The sequence below is a fragment of the Acanthopagrus latus genome, chromosome 20, assembly GCF_904848185.1.
Source record: "Acanthopagrus latus isolate v.2019 chromosome 20, fAcaLat1.1, whole genome shotgun sequence".
In the NCBI taxonomy this organism is placed as follows: domain Eukaryota; kingdom Metazoa; phylum Chordata; class Actinopteri; order Spariformes; family Sparidae; genus Acanthopagrus; species Acanthopagrus latus.
In genome coordinates, this window is record NC_051058.1 from 23,192,363 (window position 1) to 23,215,458 (window position 23,096).

Below are 23,096 nucleotides of genomic sequence, written 5' to 3' on the forward strand. Positions count from 1 at the left end.
ATGAAACAGTTTTGAAAATATTTCACAGACTCGACCTTTAATTGAAGGTTATGGTTTACGACCCATCTGCTGTCAGTTCAAGAACGAGCGCGCCGCTAAAGTTCACGCAGTTAATTAATGATTATTTGTGTTTCTTGAGACACAAGTCACATAAACATGTGAGTGTCACTACAGAACCAGTACTTACATTAACATGAATCTAATTACATTTATATTAATCATTTTAATCTCAAAATAAACTTGATTGTTGTTTAATTGCTGTTGTTTCGTGTCAAAGCGACTTCAGTTAATCAGCTCCACCTGCAGCTCTGTATGAATTCACTGATGAGAATATTAGTCAGAAGATAAAAATGGATTATTAATCCAAACACGATCTGTTTCCTTTGTTTCATGTGAATCATCAGATGGTTGCAGTGTTGGATCAGAACCAGATGTTCTGGACGTCACACAGGAGCTGATTTATCTGCTGACGTGAACATTGAATAACACACAGAAGGCAGAGACGTTCTCAGAGGCCCAGCAGGGTTGATTTCGCTCTCTTCTGTGTTTTCCATCATTAGAATTTATTACCGCGACCCGTCATCGTTGCTCAACTCTCACGTCTGCGTAAATAAACGGCGGCGAGGAGCAGAGAGTGTGATCACCATCGCCCGCCTGCCGCCGCCCGCTGGAGGTCATAAGTCTTAATATCATTTAATAAATGTATTCAGCAGATATCTGGAGAGCGCATTAGAATGAAATTGCTCCAATTTAACACAGTTAGAGCATCATGGTTGTTTATCGTCTGCATACGGAAGGAAGCAACATACATTGATCATGATTAGTTTGGATGAATGGACCGCGGCGCCGAGACGATCGGGAACGTCTTCGCCATCAAACACGCCGAGCAAATGAGCTGACGTTCACAACAGAGCAGCTCAGAGAACAGACGACAACTCAACATGTTGCCTTTAAAAGATTATTGATGATATTTTAAAGTTACGTGAAGAAACAAACGGTCAAAACGTTGATGTTCGAGTTTCAAGATGAGACAGAAACACAGTCTGTGCACACGAGCTTTAATGGTTTAATGAGACAGCAAAGAAAGATTAGAAGGAAGTTAAATGTATCATCTGTTAAAAAACTATAGAAATGGTCAGTAAATGTTTTGATAATCTAGGAAGTTCACTTTGTATCCAAAAGAACCTTAAAAGACACAAAACAAACCTGGAGTTTTACTTTTCTTATGAATTACCTGTTTTTCCTAATGTATTATCTTGGCATTTTTATGGATTAATACCAATTTCCCTCAGTTGAAAGTTCAATAACTGTTTGCATTATTAGCATAATTATTACCACAGAAAAATACAAATCTAGCCAACATGTAATAATTATGGATTTAATATAAATCAAAAGTGGCTGCAGCTTTGAGGTCTGTGTTGGCGCTCGAGCCGCCCACGAGACACAAACAGGAAACAAGCTGAATGAAAGAGAAAGTGACTCGTAAACAAACTCCTGCAGCCAGAGATTGTGCCTGAGACACCCACACAACATTAAATCCAACATGGCGGCGAGGCCACTTCTATCAAGGAGGGATGACTTATTGAATGGAAATCGCTTGATGAAACAGTTTTGAAAATATTTCACAGAGTCGACCTTTAATTGAAGGTTATGGTTTACGACCCATCTGCTATCAGTTCAAGAACGAGCGCGCCGCTAAAGTTCACGCAGTTAATTAATGATTATTTGTGTTTCTTGAGAGGAGAGCAGTCGGCCCGGGCGGGACCACGAACGCAGCCAGCAGAAGTGACGCCTCGCATGTCAATATGGCGGCTGTGTGATAAAGTGGGAGGCGGGCGGCGGGCGGCTGAGAGGCGTGTGGGCAGTAAATCTGCCAGGCAAAGTAAAACAGCCGGAGGTTTCCTCAGCACACGGTGTGTTTTCTGCTGGTCTGATCCTGCCGGTGTCTGCAGCAGATGTTCGTTTCTTTGAACAGCAACATCACCAGACTCCTTTAACAAATGTAGCGATTTTAAGAGTCGCTTCATGAGGAGAAACTGAACAAACTCTGCGACAGATTCTGAACCATCGGCACCATCTCGTAAATTCGGCATTAAATCAGAAGCAGAAGTCGTTTCCTTTGCGTCGTCTCACAGATCAACAGATTGATCTGATGTTGAGTTTTGAGGCTGATCTATAAATATAACTCAATAATATGGCAGCTTCTGATCGACACACATCAATGTCAGCCTTAGATTACCAACATCTGGTTAGTCCCTCGCTCTCCGGCCCGTTCCAACTACGTATATCTGACATGATGAACAGATCCTGAAAAAGGTGTACTCGCTAATCCCTAAATCACCTGTTCCAGAGGACAGTCAAGGAGGAAAACAAAGTAGAGAAAGAAAGAGGAGGAGGAGGAGGAGGAGGTGTATCTTTGTCATGTTGTTGTCCAGCAGACTGAGGCACTAAGTGGTTGACTGGCAGGACGCCTGAAACTCAGAGACAACAACACTCCCACGCTCACAGCGGCAGAATCATGACTTTCTAGAGGACGGACGCCATCTTTTTCTACCTTCCTCTGCCTGAGTTTACACTTCTTCTCCTTTCACGCTCTCACTTTAATGTTCAAACAGCTTCAGCCGTGCAGACCCCACACATGTTGGAGAGTGAGCGTGCCGCGTGGACGCACTTATTTTCCCACAATGCAGCGCTGTGCTCCCACACATCATTTGGGCTCTGAAGTGTGGTGGAGTCCCGTTGGTGGAGGAGCGGCCAGCGTTGCTTGGTGACATCCTGGCTGCAGTGCCTGATGGGATTTGCCGCCAATGACGCTGTGTTGGGCTCTCTCACACACACACACACACACACACACACACACACACACAGGCTGTGTGAAAGGAGCTAATAAAAATGTTTATTAAACAATTCTCTGAGGCACCGAGCGCAATTCATCTCCCTCTGCCTCCACCTGCCAAACACACAAAGAAGTTATGTACCTCGCTTATAATGCTGCAGCAGCAGTGTACTCACACACACACACACACACACACACGATGAGTCATCTCTGCTGCATTTAAAGCAGATTTATACAGTGTCATGGTGAAGCAGTGAGATACTGAGACTGTGCTAACACCCACAGTAAATAAACAGATCCAACAAACACAGAGAGGGAACGCAGGATGCCAGATCTCATTCTGAAATACCAGCGAGTCGGTTAGTCCACTGAACAGATGGTCCGCCGCTTTGTCGGTCAGTCGTCTGGTTAATGAGCTGTTTGGTGGGTCGGCCCGGTCCGTCAGGGCAGCAGGGCTCTCGCTGGAGGTGGAGAAGTTTCATTTGTGAAGATAAAACACAAAACAAGATAGTGGAAATGGATTTATTCTGCGCTTCCTTTGGAGTTTAGGACGGCTGTTCTCCGTGTTTCCTCCCAACAGTGAACAACCACGAGCACCAGGTGATTACAAACATGATGACAAAGGTTCTTCTTCTCACATCCTCAAGTTGCTTTTCTGCCTCACCAAACACCGACGTCCTGCTGATATCACAGAACACTTTCATGGCTCGTTCTACTTCAATTTTATTCAGTGCAGTTTAGAGCGGGACACGCTGCAACCTGACAGAGTGCTGACTTACTCTCTGGAGGAAGAAGCCGTTATGTCTTAATGATCACACCATCACCTCCTCAAGGACTCCTGGTTCCTCCTCAAGGACTCCTGGTTCCTCCTCAAGGACTCCTGGTTCCTCCTCAAGGACTCCTGGTTCCTCCTCAGGAGACGGTTCTCAGGTCTTCAAACAGAGAGTCATTTGTCTTCTGATCAGTTTGTCATGGCGTCAGATGGTGGAAAGAGATCAACAGCTGAGTCCTTCTGGGTTCCCTGGAGCGGCGTGCAGGAGGAGGAGGAGGACGTGAGGGTCAGTCAGTCGGCAGGATGAAGTCCAGATAATCTTTTGCTGAAACAGATGATGACATTTGGGTTCACACATTCAGCTCCGTCAGGTAATGTAGTTTGGAAAAGTTCAGGGTAGCGCTGTCTGTGTAACAGTCTAATAAACTCAACTGCTGAGGATCCTGATCTTGTTCTTGTGTTTCGGGTTGTGTGAGGACTCACTGAATATTTGTTGAAGGGTTTTGATTAACGTTCTTGTTTCCTTTGAGAAGAGTTTGACTCTCCTGACCTTTTAATTATGAATTCCTGCAGCATGGAGCTGATGAAGCACGTTCCTCAGACGCAGGGTCAGTGTTCAGGCCGGCCTGCAGTAACACACATGCTGACCTGGCTGAAGCTTGTCAGAGCGGAGAACGCTGCTCAACATCTCGGCTGGAAGTTAAAGAAAAAGGTTGAGCAGCTTGTTCTGAGCTGAAGGGAGGAGACGGAGTTTTAGGCTGCTGCTGCTGACGTCCCTGCAGATGCTGCTGAACTTTCTGCTGACACGTGTTCGGCTGCGAGCCGAGCGCCCGGAGACGCGACACGTCCGGATCACCGTCACAGTCTGAAGACGAGCACGCAAAGCTGCTGCCAGCCGGCTGGAAGAGAAACCTGCGGCGGATCAGAGATGATCTGAAGTGATTATCAGGATGAGAAGGTTTCACGTTCACTTAATTTGTTTGCTTGACTGAATCACGTTTGGTGATTTCGTCAGATGGTCAGCAGCCGGTTGGTTGAGAAGTTAATTTGTCACACGACTGGTTGAATAATCATGTGATTGGTTTGGCTCATCAGTCATTTAGTTTTTCCTGCGTGTTGTCGGTTGGTTAGACTGTCAGCTGTCTGCGTCGGTCATTAATTAGCCGCTCAGTGAGTTTATAGGCCCACAAAGAAAAACTCAAGCCCAGGAAGAACTCAGTGATGATCCACTGCGCTCTCCATGAAGGATGCTTTCATTCTGCTGACGTTTTTCTTGGTGCCATCAGAACTTTTACATCTTTGTTCGTGAACTTAACTTTGACATTTCAAACATGTCAGTCGAGTTCAGCATCAAACGTCTCTCAGTGCTGCTTTTACCTTCTGTTGTGAAGAGTTTACATTAGTTAAATGGTAAGTGGTCTTGAAATTCAAAGTTTACTTTCTTTTTTTGCTTTTCTTGTCAGCCTGATATGCCAAGGATCACTTATCACCTGTCGGGAACTTAAGCTGAAGTCTTTCATTCTGAGCACAACAGGTCTGTCTTCCTGGTGGTGAGGGAACGCTGAAGCAGTGACGGAGTGAAAAAACAAACCTTCTGAGGTTGAGAACTCTTTCACTCTTTCTCTGAAATCTTTCATTTGTACAACAGCGTTTGCAGCACGTGTTGCAGGATGAACACGTTCTGGTTCGGTTTTTGTTTTTATTGTCTGTTCTACTTGTGAGTTTAAGATATCGATCATCTCTTCACAGCTTCAGGATGATGTAAGGGGCTGAAACCTCGGCTCTGCTCATCTGGACCTGATTTCTATAACTATAAAAGCATTTTCTTATAGCTGCAGGTCCGAATTGTACGACAGCATCGGAATGAGACCCAACATGACAGGAGCTCGGTCGTGTTCTTGCCCCTTCAGATGAAGTTTTCCTGAGTTTGGTTTTGGCATTTTTAAAAATATACTGGTGTGAATCTGCAATGACACAAAATTCAGCAGCATTTTATGGGAAATGTTTCTTTCGTTCTGACAGGAAAACAATGTCTGGGTATCAGCGTGAGTGTGTGCTGCCCTGTTGTGAACCTGAGGCACCTGTCAGTCAAACAAACACGTACCTGAACCGTCTTCATACTTCACATCATCCTGCTGAGCAACAAGTCAGAATCAGCACCGTCGGATTACTTGTGGAGTCCGTCTGCTTGTGGCTGTTTGAGGATCTGCATCCAGGGCACCTCAACATCAGGCTGACAATTAACTACTAATTACTGATGCGCCACTTTTTCTAAACTTAATCAGAGCTGGTAATTATCTGGAGACGCTCACGTTCCCTCTGCAGAGAAATGAGTCAGATTGATTTGAGAAGATTTATTTTTCTGTGTCTGATGGCGGACTCAGCCAGGAGCCATGAATCTCTCCAACAGCGGCCTCTTAAATCCGTCTGCTCCTCTCTCTCCTCGGCCTCCCGTCCCGTCCTGGGTGAGCGCCTCAGCAGGCCGGCTGATTGATGGGTGTAATGGGCTGTCGATGGACACAGCAGCCTGCCAGTCTACCCCTGCTATTCTGACCTGGTTAGAGAACAGCCTGCCTGCCTGCCTGCCTGCATGGCACATAAACCTGAGATTGGAGGAGAGAGGAGAGAAATAACAGGCAGCGAGATGAGGATGGAAAAAAATCAGGAGGAGGGAAAATAAGGGAGAGTGTGTTATAATAACATAAATATCACCGGACTGCTCGCTGTAATTAAACCAAAATCGATACAATAAAGTCTTGAAATGAACCAAAAATAGTCTGATTTCTATTATCCTGTATGTTTGTCTGTCAGACGCTGGAGTAAATGTTTCATGTGCTGGGAGCCGGACAGCCGGGCCGAGCTCTGCAGCGCTGAATTACACAAGGTTGTCCATCCAGTTTGTTTCTTCCTCCACCGGCTTCCTTCCATTTTTAATGTCACAACCAAATTGCCACAGCGAAAAGTTTGCTGTGTGTGCTTCTGCAAACCTCGAAAAATGTTGGAACATTACATTTATGTTTGTGCTCAAGGTCCGGTTGGGTTTGGACACAAACACGACATGCCAACGTCTCGTTAAAAACATCCAGTGGTTTCATGTGTACAGATGTTGAAACGCTGTCAGTCCAGCGGTTTGAATGCCGCCGAGAGCAGTTGTCTCTGTCTTGAGATACTTTAAGTTGAACTGAAGGATCAATAATATCTTGTTTTGTTGGCATGAAACAGAAACACAGAAATACTCTGACAGGCTGTCACGTCTCTGTCATGACTCCTCAGGCCCGGCTGAAGAAACAGAACATGTCCGACGTTCCAGTGTTGTTGCCTCTGAAGTCTCCGGCTTGAAATCCTTCTCACCAAGCTGAAGGATCAAAACCATCTGGAACTGATATATCATACATGTGCGAACGCGTCTGTGGGTTTGCAAAGATGTAAAATACCTTTGTCGTTTTTTGGCAACTGGACTGAACAAGGAAATTAACAATCTGCTGCAATCAGTGAGGACAAGATGATAAAGTGCACCGAGGACTTTCAGATGCTCTGTGCTGCTTCATGATTAAAGCTCACATGCGACTCTGTTGTTGTGTAATGAAGTCTTCCTGTCCAGGCCTCAGAGATTCAACAGTCCCTGTAATATCAGAGCACAGAAGCATCCCCGGCTCCGGAGACAGAGATGACCCGACGCCTTCACCGAGAGACTCCACCGGCCTCCTCCGTCTGTCTCTACGCTGCTTCTTCTTCTTTTTTTATTCCCATCCCATCTAATTTGGGTCTTCTTGTTTGGCAGGAAACAAACAGATCGATAAAGAGCCTCGGGTTTGCCTTTAAAAGATAAGAATGTTTTGAAGTGGACTGAAAATGGCTTCAAGATTTTAAAAGCCGACCGTCTCGCTTTGTTTTTATTGATTGTCTTTTTAAACACACGTCGCAGCCACCAATTATGGATGCAGCTGGTCACTGCAGGGAGAAAACACAGAGAGCGGGTGAAATTAGATATTACCAACCCATCATCATCTTCATTACTGCGAGCTCCTCTTTACCCCCCCGAGGCCCGAGTGCCATCCTCTCTGTTTCAGAGCCTCAGCTAACAGACTGCCCATTAACATTTTAGCCTTTTTCACTCCTCAATGAACAAACAAACAAAGGCTCGTTACGGAGAAACGTGCTGAACGTAAACTTCTCTCTTAGATTTGACTGATGCCATCATCAGTTACAGATGCCAGACGCTAAAATCCCCAATCCAGAGTGTTCCCAAAATCTGCACTATTCATAGATTTCCCGCTCAATACTATTGGATCTGCTCAGAAGACAACAGGTGTGTAGGAGAAGACTCCATCACAGCGTCCTCTTCACTTACAATTAAGTTTGTTTATAACATTTGGGTACTTAGACCTTCATCAGATAATCTCAGAGATTGAGGACTTCTGTGGCCCGATCATAACACCCCAGCTGATCCCGTCTGATTCTGTAAACACCATCAACGACTGCTGGTGATGTTGGAGGGTCATGAGCAGTCGTCTTGTGACTCTGTTCTGAGTGTTGGAGGATGAGATTGGTTGCTGTCGGTCCGATCACTCTGATAAAGATAACTCTGCTGCAGCTCCACAGCCTGTCTGCGTTTCTCTACCGTCTGTAGTTGGTATTCAAAGAAGTCCTGCTGTAGAAGAGAAAGTCTTATTTTGACTGCTAACAGGCCGAATGTCTCGTCCATCAGAGGCCTCGCCTGAACTCTGTGTTTGTCTGGCTCACCGTCAGTAAAAAATATAAACGTAAGAGAAGGAACAAAACCATCAGTTTTCACCCCTGGTTACTCTTTTATTGTCAGGCTCAGCTGCTGAAAAACTTTCTTGCCTTTTATATAAATCCTTTTATCTCCGGCTTCTCGTCACATCTTCACTTCCTTTTCTTTCTCCTGGCGGTTCAGCTTCCTCGTCTCTGTCGCGCTCTAACATTCACACCGGATGCGTCTCACGGCTTCGTCTCTGTGCCCAGTGATGGTTCTGCTCTAAAGGGCAGCACCGGCAGCATTTTGTACCACTGTGAATGTGTGTGTGCAGACGGAAATAGCAGCTCCACCGGTGCTTCCCGGCCTTATCGACCGCCGGTGACGCTGCAGACAGAGCGCAGAGAGTCCAGCAGACAACAATAGCCGTGTGATGCTCAGAGATTTGGGCTCGGAAGCATCCGGCAGGAAGAGCCGCGTCGGGTCACGTCACCGTTAGACGCTTTATTCTGTCAAACACATTTAAGAAGAAGAAAAAGTCAAGAGAAAAGGAACCACTGTAGATGTTATAAAGGACAGCAGGCAGGAGGGACTGATAGCAGAAGGAGTCTGACCGCGGTGTCTCCTGCTTCAGCTCGCTCTCGTCCTTCTTATCATCGGTCCGTCTCGTCCCGTCTCTCCTGATTAGTCTTTTACGTCTGACTCGTTTGGTCTCTGTTGTGACTAACTGCTGTGTGTTATACTGTGGCATTACTTTTAATCTCTCCATACTCTACGTGAGCGTTTGTTGGTTCTGGTGCGCTGGGAGTGACGTACGGTGCCTTCAGCAGATCCATAATTGATGCGTACGCACTAAAGAGCTCGGGCTGACATCTGCATTCAGTTTGATAATCCTCCACCGAGCCTGTAAACATCTGTGATGTCAGCACTTTGTGGAGTGATGGTGTCAGCTCGCTGCGTGGCCCACGCTGATTTTATGGGATGCATTGTTTGTGTTGGCGACTTCACACGATGGATCTGACAACGGACTCATTAAAGTGTCGGAGAAAACTCAGGTTGTAACGTTCAGTTACTGCAGCATCAGGGCCGCGTTCAGTATCTCACCCTCAGCGTTAGGTTAGTGCAAAATGGTATTTATGATATTAAAAGTTATGTTTGAGTTGAAGCGCGGCCGCAGGAAGTGATGTTAAAGCGCTTCCTAAGAGTCATGAGTCCAGTTGGCCAGATGGTGGCGCTGTGGGTGCAGCCAGCAGCCAGTCGGTGGCCTGAAGCTTCAAACTGTGACGCTTTAACTACTGTCAGTTCTGCAGGTTCAGGGTTCAGTTCTCCCACTTCACGACATTATAGAGACAAACGTAGTCCTTCTTTTACTTCACTACATTTATTTGATAACTTCAGTTACTTGTTACTTTGGAGATAAATGCTGCATCATTGTTTTATTTGGATATTTGATTATAAAAACAGTGATTCAATCAGAAAAAATGCTGATTACAGATTCAATTATTTACACACATGTATGATTTACTGCATGTGGCGTGTTGGGAGTGAGAGCAGACGGTCGGCGCTGTGCAGACTTTCTAAATGTATGCAAGACTGAAGAGGCTTTGACACACAGAAACATCAGACATCATTACCCAGAAAGCTTTGTGAAGGGAAGTATCAGGGGACAGAATCTGTACCAAGTTTGATGTTCATGTTTTGGGGGTATTAAGTTTTAATCGAGCGTTACTGGTGGTTTCCTGGGACAAATGGTGAAACAGTGATTGAGCAGTTATTAAAAAGTTGCATCTTAAAATGTAAAAATGAACTGATCATATTGTCAGGACGCCTCTGAATGATGGTGGATTATCAGCCGGTCCTCAGCGGCTCGTTCACTCCAGGACGTGGATCTTAACTTGTGGTGCCTTTAACTTCCATTTAAGAGTTCTGTGTTTACATTTGGCAGCATAAAAAAGTCTGAATGGACACAGAAGAATAATCAGCTTCTCTTACAGAACAAACGCCAGAACTTTAATATTTTAAAAACACTTTTATTTCAGCGGCAGTAGCCTTCATTGAGCTTCTCTGACCTGCACGCTCAGCAGAAAAAAAGAGCTCCCTGCACGAACACAAAAAGTAAAACCAGAGTTTGGACTTCACAAGTAGCAGTGGAACAGAACCAGTGAGCCGAGCCCAGGCTGGCACCGCTGTCTGTTCTGCCTGTACTCCGAAAAGGGCACCGCGTATCATCTGCTGTGACCAATTACAGCAGCAGGTGTAGCGTTCGGCTCCGTCAGAGCAGGTGTCACAGGTGTGGAGCCCACGCAGACATTAATCAAACAGGTAGCAAATGTGCAAAAACATCTTCATAAATCTCGAACCGTCCTCGTTAAAGCTCAGAGTGGCATGTTTGTACCCAGTTCAGCCAAGTGACGGCGAAATATGACTTTAATAAACTGCTGGAAAGTTGGCAGATTGAAGTGTTTTCCTGATGTGTGAGTAAATTCAACACTGCGTCTGGCAGGGCGAGAGGGGAAGTTTCAGGTGTGGCAGAAAGTTTTCATCCCAATCTTCAGATTAAATGTTGGCCAAGTTAACACTGAACACTTCTTTGTGTTGGAACTTCACACTTGTTTAGGTTGATGTTTCTGTTTGTGCTCATGTTAGAGGGGTTAGAGAAACATCTTGGTTCAGCTTCAAACACGTGTTTCAGTCGGGGAGAGATGGTCCAACTTCTCCAGAGAAAACACGGTTCTGACGGCACTAAGACGGCTGGAAATGTCTCCAGACGTACTTGTATAAAATATCCTCTGCTGTGACTCGATCGTAGTGTCCACCTTGGACATATCTGTGCTTTGCTGAAACGTTAAATCCTGCAGGCCGGGCTGATGTTTCACCAGGAGGTCCACTGGAGAAGAGAAACGGATGGATGGATTTATTGGTTTCTTCAGAAAAACAACATCTTCAGTTATTTGTTCAGACACTTAAACTTTGATTTGTGTTTTTCAGACACTTTTTGTGAGCACATAGATAATGATTTTTTTCTCCTCTAAATAACACTTTTGTGGATAAATCTAGTCGCAGTGTTCCCTCACTGCTGCGGTCTCTCTGGACCCGTGTTGTTGGATCTTTTGAGAGCGAGCAGCTGATCTCCTGATTGGAAATCACGGCCGAGATGAAAGTGGTGCTTTTGTTGTAAAAGCTCCATCAGGTATCGATCTCTGGATGCATTTTTTAGTTGATGCTTTTTTTTTTCCTCTCTCAGTAATTCCAGTGGGCACGAAGTCTTTGCCCTCACCTCGACACTTTGCTTTGGGACTCAGCTGTTTAGAAATGCAAGTCTTCACTGTAAACCTCCACGTAGAGTCACAGTGCTGCAGTTTGTCTGTTCTACCGAACACCACGTCGACGTGACAACACAAACATCTCAGTATTCTACATATCTGCCGCTCTGCACGTTATTTTGACAGCTGCTGTGTTCATGTTGACGGCTCTAACAAACATTAAGACTTGAACTGTAACAGCTGAAAATTTTCGCTGTGTGCGGTCGAAGAAAAGATGAAAACAAGAGAAAGTAAAAGGTCGGTGTAGCTTATAGCTTGTGTTTGACATTCAGACATCGAATCCACACCATGTGGTCTGTTAAGAGCTTTGTGTCCCCTCAGGGCCCCCGTAGAGTCGCGTCTACACAGGGACAGTCTGTGTTCTGCACAGCGGGACCGTCCACATACAGTAAATCCATACATCCACAGTCTCCAAACCTAAATCCCGCTCATCCTCAGATACTTAGCGCCTGATCTGCTGTGTTGACGCTGATATGAACACAGAGCGCAGAGGTCTTACTGAGGCAAACAAAGCTTCACACAAACACGACGGGGTCACACAGAGGACAGCAAGCAGACGCCACATGAGTGTTTGTCCAGTGTGAGATCTGCGATGGGGTGTCGGCTCCTAACAACAGCTAGTTACACCGAGACATGAGGAGGCGTCATTACATTGTATCGTTATAGAAAGTATTTATTATTGTTTTTATATGTGATGATACTTTTTGGATTTAGCTCCAGGACTTCAGAACAATATGACATGCGATGCAATAAGAAGAGGAACACTTTAACAACATGCCCAAAAACCTGCAGCTACCAATATTTACAAGCAACTTTACAGAAAAACAAGCCAGAAGTTGCTTATGATAAGCGGACTTGGCAACTGTGGTGGCAGTGAAATAACAGTAAGGACCAAAAGACTCATCAGGAACCGGTGGAGTCCGTTTATTGCTCTTCAGAACCGGCTTCAGTGTTCAGACCCACAACCGCCGTCCAGATTTACTGGAGTCAGTGTTTCTGACAGACGCCCTCTGAAAACTTGAGGCTGAACAGCTGCAATCTAAAATACATGTCATACAAAGCAGTCATGACCACACACACACACACACACACACACACACACACACACACACACACACACACACACACACACACACACACGAGGGTCAGCAGTAGGCCACACTGTCCCACATTTCACTTTTCTGTCACAGCAGCTCCAGCAGCATGAATCGCCTGGACGACCACAGCTGTGACCACCGCCACACACACACACACACACACACACACACACACACACACACACACACACACACACACACACACACACACTCGTGCAATGATCTAATGAGCAGTAACCAGCAGCTACACCAGCAGCTCACTGTGCTGTGGGTCTTTACAGTGAATCTGTGTCAAACTTCTCCTCGAACATTAAATATTCGGAGAGTTTCAGAATCCATTTGGGATTTCTGTCGTGTTTCAGTCGTGGACACGATTACTGGAATGACCCCTTTTGTCTCAGCGCTCGGCAGGCTGTGATTACACTCATGAAACGATCTGTAATTTTCATGTTCCTTTCCCCATTCAGACACATATTTTTATCCCGTTATGTCAGACTGTATGATTATCTGTTGGTTATTATGGCTCATTATCAGCTGTTACAAGCCCAAAGTTTATTTCCACAGTGATAAGACGCAGAGGGAAGGAGATAAAACCCCAGAATGAGATTCAAAGGACTAATTTGTGCAGATGAGATTAGAGAAAGTGAATCTTTCATTGTCTCAAACACGGTGAATTAAAGGCTTCGCTGAATAATTCAGTGTTGGATCTTGAACCTTGAAATAGGTTCATCGCCGCTGAGAGATTGTTCCAGTTGATGTGTAATGAGGGTGAGAGGTCAGAAACTTTTCTGTCATCACTGTCGGACTCTGAACCAGAAGAACAAGCAGAAACTGAGCTTTTAGACCAGAAACACGATCTGCGACAGCGAGAGGAGACATCTAGAAATCAATATGAAAGTAGCTGGACACACAAAGTGCCCAACCGTCAGGGTTTTAAAGGTGCAATATGTAAGAAGTGTAGACTAAAAGGTTCAGGAACAAGACCTCAGCACACTGTCCTCTTCACTTGGAGTTAAGTTTAATGACAGCAGTGTTTCAGTACATGCAGCAGGTTCATCAGAAAGTGGAGAGTGTCCTGCGGTCTTGTTCCTGTTGTCGGCCGCCGGTCTTCTCCTGCACATCTGTCGATCTTAACGAGTGCAAAAGCTACATGCACTGATATTAGCATGCTAACTAGCTAGCCTCTAGCCACTCTGTGCCTCAAGAGTTGATGGTCTGATAGTACATAACATCAACAGTCCTCCGATGCTACCAGCTCCCAGTCAGTTAACTAATAGAAGCATTAGCTGCACGGCTAGGTAAGCTAACAAACACTGACAGTTAGCAGCAGTTAGCAGTTACTCTGTTGATATTTTATTTGCCACACAAATCCTGACTTCTATTTACCCTCGATCACAGAGTTCCTAATGTTTAAACAGAAAACATCAGTCTGCACGTCCACTTCTTAGGATTTTGTGGTGACGTTGAAAACTGCAACCAACTGAACACCCCTCGTCTCGCCCTACCAAGTGTGCCACTAAAAATGTGACTGGGCTGCTGTAGAAACATGCAGGACTCTGTGTGAGAAGTTCTCTCTGTACGTTTAGATTCCTGATGGTAACGACACAACAGTTTGTGGTTTCAGGTGATTGTTATCGTACAGTAATGAGCTCGACCTGCTGCTGCTGTTCTGTTGTGACCTTTAATATCAACTGCAGGACAAATTTACTGTATAATTCAAGTAATGATGCCTTTAATTGGAGGAGGGGTGGGCTGACAGCGGAGGAGACGCGGGGCTCGGTACCTTTGCATTGTGGATTAACAGCTGTTGTCTGTAATGGAGTACACAGTAAAAACAAATAGGTAAACGCTCGGCGGTCATCAAAATGCAAATGACACACCCGAGTGCTGTTACGCCTGTTTGAAGGCCTCGTTCTCACGCTGATTATTTCATCAGCCTGATCATATTTACCTCAACATGTGCATCGCTTTCACGTCAAAAAGATTAATGTCAGCTGAAAAATGTGGGTTTTGCACGAACAATGTGGTCGGCAGATTTAATTTAGTTGCTTTGTCCTCCTGCTGTGGTCATTGTGAGAAACAGTGACAGCTGCTATCACACATCATAATGAAGACCAGCCTTTAATGAAATAACACACAGCCTGATGCTTTCTTAGTTACGCTCATGCTGCCGAGACGCCCTCATCCCGTATGCCTCAGATGAGGTTTGATGGGGTGATGGCGGCGGCGGTGAATTCACTCCGAGGCCTCTGATTGGCTTCATTTCCATAGAACCTTGGCAGGCCTGCAGGGGTGTGAGAGCAGAGCAGCGAGGGACGATCAGGAGCGCCACATTTGCATTTTATATACGCCCCGTGCATCAGCATCTCATTCTGATCATGAGGACGATCCAGGCAGTTAAATTATACATCGGCCTTGTTAGCGTCAGACCTGTCGATGTAGTCGGCGGCTCAGATGTTGAGACGTGTGTTCAATCACAGGATATCGTACGAGCTGTGGAGGATGAATCATTCAGCGCGTCGTCAGTTCATCCTCTGTTGTTCTCTTTGTATCATCATGAAGAAAACTTTGTTTGCTCTCAGGTCTGATCGTGTTGTTATGTGGAGAGAGTTTGCATTAATGCCACGTCTTCTTCTTAGTGACAGTCAGCAGACGTCCTCCACGCTGCCACACAGCAGTTGTCCGTTTAGATTCAGGTGTCAGTGTCTTTGGACTCTGTGCAGACGTCTCACTTCACTGATGCTCTGCAGCTGGTACCGGTGATGTTCTGGTGGGTTTAATCACCCGCTGTAGAGCCTTCCTGTCCCGGGCAGTGATGGGCCATGCCAGTTTGTAACGTTTCTAGTCAGATTGTGATCATGGCTCCTCTCCTAAAGTTGACAAGAACTTGGCTCTGGAATTTAGCTTTACGAGTCTGCAGGAAGTCGAGCATTTCCTTTTTTTTTTTTTACTCTGAATTCAACTCATCCTGAGGGAGCAGCTGGAGGTGTGTACGGCCCGGGGACGGACTCTGGATCAGAGCCAGCACCTTGTTGGTCCAAAGGCACTGACTGTACTTCTCAGTTGTGAGGACGTCAGGGTGAGGAGAGTCAGCTGTCTGTCACTGTCATACGTAACGTTATAGGGCCATTGTTCAGGGGAAGATATGATCGAACCCTGATGTCCTTGTCATGAGGTCTGCACCTGTTGTGCTGTTGTTACCTGACTGTAGGTGAATCAAGACAGCCTGAAGGTCTGCAGGAACACTTTGCTCAGGGCTTCTCTGCATCCTGCATGTGTTAAAGAGATCTGATTCATCACAGAGAGTCTGAATGAGCAACTCTCAGACTTCAACAAGGAGAATTTCCTTGTTGTTCTCATCAAGATTGGTAATTTCCTCCAGGTATGAACTCTCATGGTTGTTTCTGATGCAGTCGGTGCTGGTGGTGGGCTCTCAGGGTCTGGGAGTGCTGTCACAGGTGTGCAGCGTTAACAGAACACGACCCTGAGGAACTCCGGTGTCGAGCGCTGGAGTGGAGATGTGACTGCCAGCCGGACAGTCGGGGGTCTGTTTGTTACAACCTGATGCTTTTCTGTGTTCGATGTCATTGTAGGTTGAACATCTTTGTCAATTAGTTAATTTGTCGAACATATAAAGTGAGGACGTCACCTTAGACTGGGACTCCTCCAACCGCTTCCAGCTCAGGTTGGAAAATATTTTCATTTTTCTTTCAGTCTGTGTCAGAAAAAACCAGCGAGCGAGAGAGAGAGCGAGCAGAGAGTGAGTCTGGAAGTACAAACATCTGTTCAAGCAACCGCTGAGACTTTGATCCTGACCAACACAAATCTTTTAGATCTATTTTAAGCTCAGAACTTTGCTGAAAGCTGCGATGGACGACTTCACACAGTCAACGAGCTTCAGACTCTCTGAACAAGAGAGAGAGCCGACGGAGAATAACGCGGCTAAATTAACAAGTTGGTCCAGCTGTGTCCTCATAGGTGTGGTAAACAGTGTGTGTGTGTGTGTGTGTGTGTGTGTGTGTGTGTGTGTGTGTGTGTGTCTGTGTGTGTGTGCACGCCTCCATCTTTGTTCACTGTTTCCTGTCCTCTTAGTTACCAGACTGTAAAAGGTTAGAGCAGGTGTGTGTGTGTGTGTGTGTGTGTGTGTGTGTGTGTGTGTGTGTTTCATGGATATTCAATTGAGAGAGAAACCACTCATCCCCACACACGCACACACACACACACACACACACACACACAGAGCAGGATGTGTGTGTTCCAAAGCTAAATGTCACACCTGTCATTGGTGATGTGGATGAAAAGGCTCAATTATCCGTCCTCACAAACACACCGTCGTCTCTCTCTCTCCTCTTCCACCTCGCTCTCTAATTTCTCCTTTTTTCCTCTCAGTCTCTTCAGGAAAGTGTGTGGGGTAATTAAAATGTCCTTTCCAGCAGCCTGCTGATAAATGAACTGAGCTGTCAGGGAAACGCCTCCCACTACATCACAGATTTTCCCTTTTCTGCATTTGATTTCGGCGTCACGGTTCAGGGAATCTGCTTCATTAGCGTCCGCGGTCGCTCTGTATGCTCAAGCGGATGCGTAACAGCAAAATGCGAGCGAACAGAACACACATCAAGGCGGTTCCACACTCCAGAGGACGGCGAGAGGAGTCGGGTTTAAGCAAGCGAGGCAGACGTGTTGCTTTCAATTAAGTTGCAGTCGGATTTCCTCCTTAAATTAGGAGGGATTTCCTCAAGACCGCCGTTCTCTCTGTGGAAAAGAAAAACATTCAAACTTCAATTGCATGAGAAACAAGAAGACATGTACATCCTCTCTGAGACTTCACAGTTTTAATGTAATTAACTGTGCGAATACTTAACGACCAAAGACAAAGTTCTTCATCTGGTGCTGACATCAGATCTGAGTCAAACTGGGCCTCGAACTCTGGAGACACTGAAGGATCTGTAATGTTTCACACATGCAGTCGAACTCGTCAAGAAAGACTGAAGACTCTGTGTTGTTCCCCTTTAATGTCTCTATAAATGAAACCTTGTTATTATCTTCTCATGTTCAGTCAGAGCTTTGCTTTGCTCTTTGTAAATGTCAGCTAGTGATATTCTTACATCTCTGTTATCTGAACTCAAGATATCTGTTTGTCTCACACATTTGTGAGTCACAAAACAAGAAGAAGAAGATTTATTTATTATATAATTTCCTTCTTATTATATATAAAACTTTTGTCTTGCTTCTTGTCCTTTAAAGATTTCCAAACATAAATACAGTTTTGAATGTTGAGGGTTTTGTCAGTTTCATGTCGTTTCCTGGTTTTAAAGCATTGCAGAAGTCTCCTCCACAGGCGGACGATCCCACGGTGTCATCGATGGTGAAATCTCAGCCAGGCCAGTGTTTCATCACGTCTGCTTTTTAATTAGGAGCGTTTCTCTCATGAGCTAATGAGTATTTTGCAGCCTGTAGGCTTCCTCCTGTGGAAAAGGAAGCCACGCAGTCACTAAACAGTATTTACATGCACGGCCATGTTGAGAGGCGCCGAGGGGTTAAAGTTAGTAGTCTCCACCATCAGGCAGGAGACGGCTGCTGTTCATGGACTTAAATCATCTTCAGACCCGTCGGAAGGAGCAGAGGATGTTGGATCCATATAACACCCAACTCGTAGCCAGTCGAGCCAAAGACACACAGACACGACAGAGAGTTTCAGAGTTTCAGCTTCAGTTTGACTTCACCACTTTATTCCTGTCACCAGTGATACCTTGTGCAAATGATGAGCCTTCGGGGATTTCTGGTTCGCTTCCTCTCACTTCACCAGAGCCAGTGTTTGCCGTGGTAATGGGATGCTGGCTCTCTTTCTTCAGGCCTCAGTATTATTATTACTGTAGCTGACACTTCTGAAGCCTTCAAGGTCTGTCAGTTAGTACACAAAGTGAAAATGTGACCTTAACAAACGTAGAGTCGAGACATTTTGTGCACTCGGCATTTCACAACTGTAGTTCTTGGTTTGAGGTCAAGTTTGTGTTGAATTCAAGGTGAAGTTATGTCAGAGAGGTGTGTGTGTGTGTGTGTGTGTGTGTGTGTGTGTGTGTGTGTGTGTGTGTCCTGCTGTGGTGATGACTCACAGGGAGATAAGGAGGGAAGTCGAACCAGTGACGGGGGGGAGAGTTAAAGAAGAGAGGACACAGCTGATTGGTCAGGAGGAGGATGAGGGAGTTTATATGTGTGAGAATGAGAAACATAAATCACCATAAACACGTGATGAACTGTGACGACTCTCCATATGCTTCTCTTCCCTCCAGGTTTCCTGGTTTTTGACTCCCTCTCGTTTCTGACACTTTTTTATTCTCACTGTCTTCGTTGATATTTCTCAGCAGTTGTTTGAGGTCAGACTGACGACCTCCGGATAAATATCTGACACGCACGTCAATGAAAAATAAGCTAAATGTGACCATTAATATCTAACAATCAATCATTATTGTGTTTCCTCTGACCTGATCAGCTTCCTGCTGTCAGCCACAGAGTTTCTACGACCTGGGCCGGCTCAGCCAGTTTAACTTTGGATAATTTGTTGTTGGTTTGCCGAGTTTGTTTGAGAATTGTTCATTTTAATATCCACACTAATAATATATTTCCTCATGCTGATCATACAATTACAGAAAAATGCAGCAAATTCAAATTAAAGCTAAAAAAAAAAAACAGATCAAAGTACGAAATACTTTTCTCCATTCAAGACTCCCTTTAAAAATGTGAGTCTTTAACCTTCCACATCACAGTACTGTTATCAACTGTGCAGTGAAAATGAACATGAAACATTTGTTCAAGCTGAGCTGCTGATGACAATGACACTTAATTTCCTCTCTGTGTATTTTCATGGCCTATTTTAAAACACCGCCTCAAGGTGAGCCGTAACAAAAAGAGCCTTTTTCAAAGCCACTAAACAAACCAGAATACTTTCACTGGACACTGGCCTTCAATTTTCCTCTCAAAGATTGCTGCAATTTTGTGTTCTCTTCCTGGTGATGTAAAAATAAAACATGTGAGCGGGCTGAACAGAGGAGACTTTGGATAGCAAAGGCTACTCTCCCCCTCAAATATTACTGCATTGACATTTTCTGAACTTGGTATTTATGGGTCCTGCAGAACCTCCTCACACTTATAAAGCAAAGTGACGTTCCAGATCAGGAAAGAAAAGGGCTGCCAGGTGAAAGACAAGAAGTACCGGCTTCCACTTTGAGTCGCAGTTTAAACATTTAGCAGAGAGCTTTATTCAGAGCACTCACAGTTACAGTGACCTGGTGTCCTCTGCAGCGCTGCAGGAGCGTGAGATGTTCAGGAACACGAAGGTACAAGAAATATTCAGCAAATGACATGACTAATTTTTTTTGTTGTTGTTTTAAAGGTTAAAGGCCAAACCTTTCACACTTCAGCGTGTCACGTACACAGAAAAATACACAACTCACGTCTGGATTTTTCATATAAGAATGTTGGTAAATATCAGCGATGTTTGCTGCACAGCTACACAGTGCAAATGTTAGGAATCGCTGTCCTCTGAATATTTGCACTCCGGCCTGAGAAACAGCACACACACACACACGCACGCACACACACACACACGCACGCACACATACACACACACATATATTTCCATGTCGTGTGAATCTAAATTAAATCTGAGACATTTTCCCGTGGCCAGCGGTCTATCCTGCCAATTCCGACCGACTGCAGAGGAGAGATTGGTGTGGCTCTGATGGATGGAGATAAGTGCCGTCCCCCCACAGTGCCTTGCTCAACGTGGCTCTGGAAAAACTGATGGGAAAACCGTGGCTGGCGAGGAGCGCCGGCAAATTGCTTTCAAGTCCCTCCACTTGTGTTGTTCCAGTGCTTGAGCTGCAGAGAAGGAGGGATTATTTTTCCTCCAGCAGAGCTCTCGAGGGGAGTGATGACAGACACACTGAGAGCAGGACGGATGGATGCACGACGACAGCAGTAGATGGTGGTAGATCGGAGATGCATGCAAATCCTGGTCTTGTGATTGGAGACAGCTGTGCAGGGATGCATTGTTGAATACTGATGCTGCTGATAATGATAACGCAGGTAAATGTGTCGGGCTGGTTGTCGCATGTTGAGCAGGAATAACAGATAGTAGGCGGCCACAGGAGAACAAAAGCTGTTGTTTTAGTTCATCGTGATCATATCTTAAAGTTCGTAATTTCCTGGAAAACAACACAAATGATAATTATAAGAGGTGAGTCATCCTGCAGCAGGGGATTCATGTTGCGGATAATAAGCTCTCTCTTAATTTTTATCATGCTGCCATGAATGTATAAAGAGAAGAACTCTGCCGGGGTGATTACTTTACAAAACACATTTTATTTTGTGGAGGAAGTAGATTTTCTTGTTTTTCCCTCTGATGCTGCTCAGCCTGTGACATCACTGGCCTTCAGCGTTGTCACAGGCCGAGCAGCTTCAGAGGGAAAACAAGCTAACTGCTGCTAAATGTAGCTGCTGCTACGTCGTTAGCGTAGGTAGCTGTGTAGCTACAGTTGTTGTCCTGTTTGTGGAGCTCAGTGCCGTATCCTCTGTGGTCAAACTGGCCTCCATCTTCTCAGAGGTGGTGTCGTTGTAAATCATATTCACCACTATCGACTTCTGTAAACACCTGATCAATATCTGCAACAAGTCCCTCCGTAGTCACCTGGATCTTACAGGAAGTACGTAAGCAAGGAGCGCTCCTGGAACTGTTTCCTGGGAACTTAAAGAAATATTGCTGCTGTCCTTTTGCTCTTAATCTCAGTTAACAATTAATTATCACACAAGGTAAGGGGCGTTACACTGAGATATCATTCAGAAGTATAAACTGATGTCAAACAATCAGTAAGTAGCCGAGAGAAGAGCAACTTAAAGGTGCAGGAGATGACTGTGGACGGACGGAGGAGGCAGAACAGCCCGAGGTGAACACAGTGCAATGATGCATTAAGTCTCCACCGGACCAGAATATCAAACAGTATTTATCACATTACAGATTCTGATTTATTGACGTCGCTTCACTTGCAATGTCTCTCACATTTTCCAGGAGACGGACATAAAGATTGATTGGTAGACAGATGATGTGTGGACAGCTGTTTGGACGAGCTGATGAACAGATTCTGTAACGGAGGGATGGATGAACGAGCGCCTCCCGCCGAGCTTCATCTTGAGTGGTGCTTTTGAAATCAGTGGGGAACTGCAAGAAGCAGAAATCTCTGAATTTCAGATTTCAGAACATGGTTACCCCATTGTTCCACTGGAGTCACTCACTGTGCTTTCTCCACTTATTTACCAGAGTAGGAGAAAAGAGGGAACGACTGACAGACGGACGGATTGTAGGAAAATGTAATTGGGAACAGAAATAACGACAGGAGTGAGAGTGAACGTGAGGAAAAACTGAACGATCGGGATGGCGAGATGAAACGAGCGGAGTTAAAGCTGAGTGTACGAGCAGAGAGTGGCAGTCAGGACTCGGTACAAGCCGGCTGTCAGCGCTAATAGACAAGAGAAGGATGGAGGGAGTGGGAGAGATGTTCAGGCCAAACAACCTGTCACCAGCTATAACGGAGCATAACGCAACACAGCTGCCTCGTCTGGATGTCAGAGACAGAAACTTCTCTGGCAGTTTGGAGACGAGACTGCGAGCGATCTAAATGATCCTCTCGGATGGATAGATGCTGTCTGCTTCATCGACACGGCCAGAGAGGAGAGCTGATCGACTCAGTCACTTCTGCTGAGGACGAGTCGGCTCCAATGGCTGTTTTCTGCCTCAGGGCTTCTGTGTTTCTGCCTCGCTCTTTCGTTGTGTGAATTTAAGTTGAAATATTTTCCCACAGAAAGCGACAAAGACTCTTGAATCAAGAGTGAAGGCATGAATCAGCCCAGTCAGCTTCTTTGTGACTGAACAATCTGCAGCTCGTCTGACAGTCGTCATTAGCGAGGACGGTTTGTAACCTTGTTGGAAGCAAAACAATTCTGTCAGATATTCTTTTCTGAAAACATGAAAAATGTGTCACAAGAGCTGCTGCATCACATGCATTTAAGGAAAATACAGCATGGGTTTTTTTCTGGGGGGGCTTTGGTTCTCGGTTCTGTCGGTTCTGTTCTCATGATTGCTGAGATCTCAGAGCAAACGGTCACACAGTCCAAGATCCCGACGGTTATTTTGGTGAGAACAATGTTTTTAGAACAGATGGGACCAAAGACCAGAGTTGTAAAACTAAGAGTTTTGAGCTGTGGTTTTACTTTTCATTTTCACCTCTTAGTCCCAGCTCTTCACATACTGACGCTGCAGGATGACATGATTCGATCCACAGTCCCAGTTCCTGTGTAT

At 45.3% G+C, this 23,096-nt stretch overlaps 1 protein-coding gene across 6 annotated transcripts in view; it reads left to right on the forward strand.

The window, feature by feature from the left end:
* grid1b (glutamate receptor, ionotropic, delta 1b) overlaps positions 1-23,096 on the forward strand; it is a 402,507-nt gene that overhangs the window by 265,368 nt on the left and 114,043 nt on the right. The gene's annotated exons all lie outside the window — the stretch shown is intronic.